Source organism: Mchenga conophoros, linkage group LG22, assembly GCF_057382185.1.
Source record: "Mchenga conophoros isolate Kocher_MC1m ecotype Shallow Benthic linkage group LG22, M_conophoros_male_GT1.1, whole genome shotgun sequence".
Taxonomy (NCBI): domain Eukaryota; kingdom Metazoa; phylum Chordata; class Actinopteri; order Cichliformes; family Cichlidae; genus Mchenga; species Mchenga conophoros.
In genome coordinates, this window is record NC_140546.1 from 10,622,509 (window position 1) to 10,628,021 (window position 5,513).

The following is a 5,513-nucleotide window of genomic DNA, read 5'->3' on the forward strand; positions in this document are numbered from 1 at the left end:
CTTCCTGCATCTGTAACCGCAACTGGAAACCATCAGAGGTAATCAGTGGATTGGGATTTAAGACCAACTCAGACTTCTGCACTCTGCCAGATAATCTACTAACCCATGGTGGTAAATCTGCCTTCATGTTTGGTTCTCACTTAGCTGTTCCTTGTGTTAACCTCTCATGTCCTTGTGTCTCCAGTTACCTCTGCCTTCAAACATCGTCGTTCTTCTGGTTTTACTGACGCCAGTCTATCCTGCCATCACGCAACTGCTCAATATTCACCTGCCTGCTCTCCTCCTCGCAGCTTACTTCCAGATCACTGCAAAAGAGAGAAAAGTCCAGACATCATGGTTTACTGACTTCACTTCATGCCTTGACACTCACCTGGGTACCCACACCCCAGAGCTCCCTGTTGTTTTCCTGAGATTTTCATTTCCTGCCACACTTTCATGATTAAGATTCTCATGTCTCATGTTCTTGTGAAAATGTTTGCCTATTGAGTCTGCTTTTGGGTCCACCCTTCGTACTGGCCTTTGGGCCTTCTGACGTGATCCAGTATAAATCTTAGGTGAAGAAGAGATACGGGGTTCTTCTCTTTGTCTTCTGCAAGATAAGCAGTACAGAAGATTGGACCTTACAGTAAAAAATTCCAGCAGAGACACCAGAGGGATCAACCACTGCCCAAACTGACCACAAATTGGTGTTATATTTTTTGATGTTAGTTTTGTTTCTTTATTTTCCCATAATGACAGCATTTTCCAATCTACATTCTCCTGATAGAAAAATGTGTTTTAAACCTATTTAAAGAGACCCTCTTATTCATAAATAATAATACTGTGAAGATAAAGTTTATATATACTGCCAAGCACTGATACCTTAAGCACTTTTTCTGTAGCTAAGTGGAGGAAATCCTGTTGTCTCAAACACACACAGAGACACGCAGAAGGACACAAACACATGAAGCGTGATTTAAAGGGGAAGGTACCATAAAGGGTTCGGTGATCTATCAATAAGTATTGCTGCTACTATACAAATGAACAGCACAGCGACCCGTCACCTGAGCCATCTCATCTCGCACACGGAACTGAAACTCCTAGACAAACATAGTTTGCACTCCGCACCTAAGAAGGGGACAAAAGTCTATTTATTCAAAGATACCAAAAAACTAAATCTCCCATGCTGCATTACTTTTGGCCTACAGGACACTCACCAGCCTGCTAATCTCCTCTTGTCTGTCGGGTGCAGAGTGGGCTGTGGCTTTGATCATGGTTGATGTTTGGTATTTGGATAACTTTTAATACTGCATCATTCACTAAATTGCAGAATATGATCAACTGGAACTAAAAAAAACATTTTGCTATATGAATCACAATACACAGGACTTGGAATATGAAATAGAAGAGAAGAAGCTGGTGCGGTGATCTATCAATAAGTATTGCTGCTACTATACAAATGAACAGCACAGCGAGTGGATTAATAAATTATCAGTCATCCACTTGAACTGTGGAAGTCTATGTGCAAATTTTAATCACACAAAGGAATATCTAAACCAGTTTTCATATCCATTCAATGTCATTGCCATATCTGAAACTTGGATTAATATGGATACTATTAGATAATGGACATATAATATGGACTTTGAACAGCAAGGTTATGATTCAGGTACATATTTTGGCAAAACAAAGATGGAGGTGGAATATCTAAACCAGACAAATATTTGAAATGTAAATGGCCTGTATTTGTATAGCGCTTTTCTAGTCCCTAAGGACCCCAAAGCGCTTTACACAACCTGTCATCCACCCATTCACACACTGGTGATGGCAAGCTACATTGTAGCCACAGCCACCCTGGGGCGCACTGACAGAGGCGAGGCTGCCGGACACTGGCGCCACCAGGCCCTCTGACCACCACCAGTAGGCAACGGGTGAAGTGTCATGCCCAAGGACACAACGACCAAGACTGTCCAAGCCGGGGCTCGAACCGGCAACCTTCCGATTACAAGGCGAACTCCCAACTCTTGCACCACGATCGCCCCGTAGGTAGTGAATCAGAATCAGAATCAGAATCAGAATACTTTATTGATCCCTGGGGGAAATTATTTTTTTGTTACAGTGCTCCATTAAAAATTTTTTTAAACCAACATTAAGACAAGACAGACAATACACTAACTAAGAATAGTACAATATATACATATATATACATACATACATACATACATAAGTCACTTATGATAATGGTGATTAATATTGTCTTGGAATTTACAACAGTTGAAATCTATAAAGACAAAAGTAGAAAAATTTTTTTAGTTGTACATACAGAGCTTCAGGTATTGGTATTGAGGCCTTTAAAGACTGGATGGAGGAAACATTTACAGAAATAGGTCACAAACAAAATTTCATTTGTGGAGATTTTACTATTGATTTGCTTAACCCAAATAAACATTAAATAACATTAACACAATGACTGTATGAACCTATTCCCTAAAATTACCAGACCTAACAGAGACGCATTACATTGTGTCACTCTCATAGACATTTTTTTCAAATTACATTGAACATAAGACAGTAAGTAGACTTCTGAGTAATGATATCAGAGACCATCTTCCAGTTTTTATACTCTATGACAGGAATACAAGATTAATAATTTGGACAGGGGAAAAAACAGACGAGTAAGAACAGAGGAATCAAATGCCTTTTAAAACAATTTAATGAAACAGAACTGGTGCCAAATATATCAGAAACATGACAAAGGTGTGTATGGCGAATTCCTTAGAATATTTATGTCCAAAGGGTTAAAATTACACAGTTTGCTGATGAAAAACATTTTCTCTACAAACACAGCTCTGGTCATGATCTGCAACATTTATTGGATGAGATAACTAAAGCACAAAATAAACAGTGTTGATATTGAACGAGTCCATAGAAATTCTTAAAAGTTCTTACGGTAGTAATAGATGATAGATGAGAGACTTAACTGGAGAGCACACATAAGATATATTAACTCCAAAGTATCAAGAAACATTTCAGCTGTGGCTGTGGCAAAATGGTAGGCTTCAAAGATTTACTTTCAGCCACATATAACCAAATGCTACTTTCAGGAAAATCTAACTGTTGTAACTCTGAACAGCGCCTTAACAACAATTCAGATCAATATAAGAATGGTGACGCCTTATGTAGACTCCCAAGACGTTCTCAGTTGGTTTAGAGGCTTTGATTAAGACAAAAGGAATATTTTAATTTGATTTACTCCATCAGGAAATACCATCTGAAGGCAGTAACGTCACATCTGTGAAACTTTTTTCTAAAGTATGTACGTCAGGTTTGTAAGTAAGACGTATTCTATTTGCATTTTAGCTGTCGTAATTTTCTGTGGCTTGACCTGTTTGCTCAGGTATTGTAACAGTCAAAGCAAGTCAAAGACACAGTGACACACCTCATGCAAGTTGCTTACTCCGTACTGTAGATGTCCCCAGAAACCATTCATATAATTTTACATCTGCCTCAATCATAAACCTGGGAAATACAGACTGAATGCACAGGTAGATAGAGGAAATTCTATTATGAAGGCAAATACAAGTAAGAATAGGAAAGAAGTGAGCCCTTTATGATAAACAATTTGTTTAAGGATAGTGAGAGTGACTTTTCACATTTTGCAATAATGAAGAGAGGAAGAAAGTTTTTGTGAAAAGGCCAGAGCAATTATTCAGATAAGTACTGGATTATGAGTCTGCAGTGAATGGTTATGCATTAGTTAAATTCTAACAAACACTAGGCTCTAAGACTTGTACATGTTCAATTAAAACAACAGGGACAGCAGTATTATAAGCAGAAATTAGAAAAATAACATAACTACTGGGCATATTTACAAGGCCACAGACAGATTTCTTCATACTTGAACCTTCCCAGAAAAAGAGAATTAAAGAGCTCTGGAATGATAGAAACAGAATTTATAATAGTGAAATGATTATTCGATCCCTGTTGAATTTGTAAGTTTGCTCACTTTTAAAGAAAAGAATCGAATTTTTATGGTAGTTTCATAAAAATGAGACTCATTTTATAGGAAGGAGACAGAATGTCAACCAAAAATTCAGAAAACAAACACATTACATAAAAGTTCTAAGTTGATTTGCACCTCATTGAGTGAAATAAAATTTGATCCCATAAAGTCCAGCCAGAATTCCAGCTCCCACAGATTGGCTGTGTACCCATGTGGCACGCAGAGTACAATCAGCTACAGATATTCCTGCACTCAACTCGTTATGTTCCTGAAACACACCTCTCTTCGATTCCAGCCTCTCCACCAATATGGGCAAGACCAAAGAACTGTACAAGGCTGGAATGGGTTACAAGACCATCAACAAGAAGCTTGGTGAGATGGTGGCAACTCTTGGTTGCAGTTGGGACCACAGTCACCTAGAACACTACTGGTAACACACTACATCATTGATTGAAATCTTGCAGCAGCGGCAAGGTTCTCCTGCTCAAGAGGACACGAGTCCAGGCCCATCTTAAGTTTGCCAGTGAACTTCAGAGATGATTCAGAGAAGGTTTGGAAGAAAGAGCGGTGGTAAGATGAAACCAAAATCAAACTCTTTGGCATCAGCTCGACCTGCAGCGTTGGGATGAAGAGAAATGCAGACTACGAGCTGCAGAATATCATCCCCACAGTTAAGTATAGGGGAAATATTATGATTTGGGGTGATCCTGGCTCAAGAGTTGGGAGTTCGCCTTGCAATTGGAAGGTTGCCGGTTCGAGCCCCAGGGCTGTTTTTCTGCTAAGTATAAAGGATGACATCACCGGACTGAGGGGCCAATGGACGAGGCCAAAACGTACCACCAAGAAAACAGAGGAGTGGCTAAAGAAGAAGCACATTAAGACATTAAGATTCAAGTTCAGTTTTACTTCCTCATTTATTTATTTCATTTTGGCAGTCCTGGCCCTAGGGTTCAGGACTGCCAAAATGAATTAATTAAATACACCATTAAATAATTAATGAAATGTATCAATAATTAATATGGCAATAAATAATTAATTAAATATGCCATAAATATGTATTTAATTACGTTCCATTTTATTTAATTAATGACACATTTAATTAATTATTTAATTGGTGTATTTAATTAATTCATTTTGGCAGTCCTGGCATCCCATATATTATAGCTATTGTGGAAAAGAGGTAACACGATTTATTTATACTGAAATATGAAGATCAGAGAAAGCAGCTGGCCCAACGCCTAGGGGAAAATGAAAGTCAACCTGGCTATTACTGATACACTTCAAAAGAACTCAGAAAGTGAAAGTTGCTTGGTGGGATTCATCAGGTACATTCAGCTGCTTCCTGTAACCTGTGCCTTTACCTGCACCTCCCTGGAATTGTTACAGGCGATTTAAATTTTCTGTGTCGACGCTGTCGTTTCCTGTCTGTGCATTTCCGGCTACCTTATCTGCAAAGATTCACTGCAGAAATTAATCAACTGTTATTCTCCACGAGATCGCATGTTTGATTTTTCCCACTGAGCACCGGTTG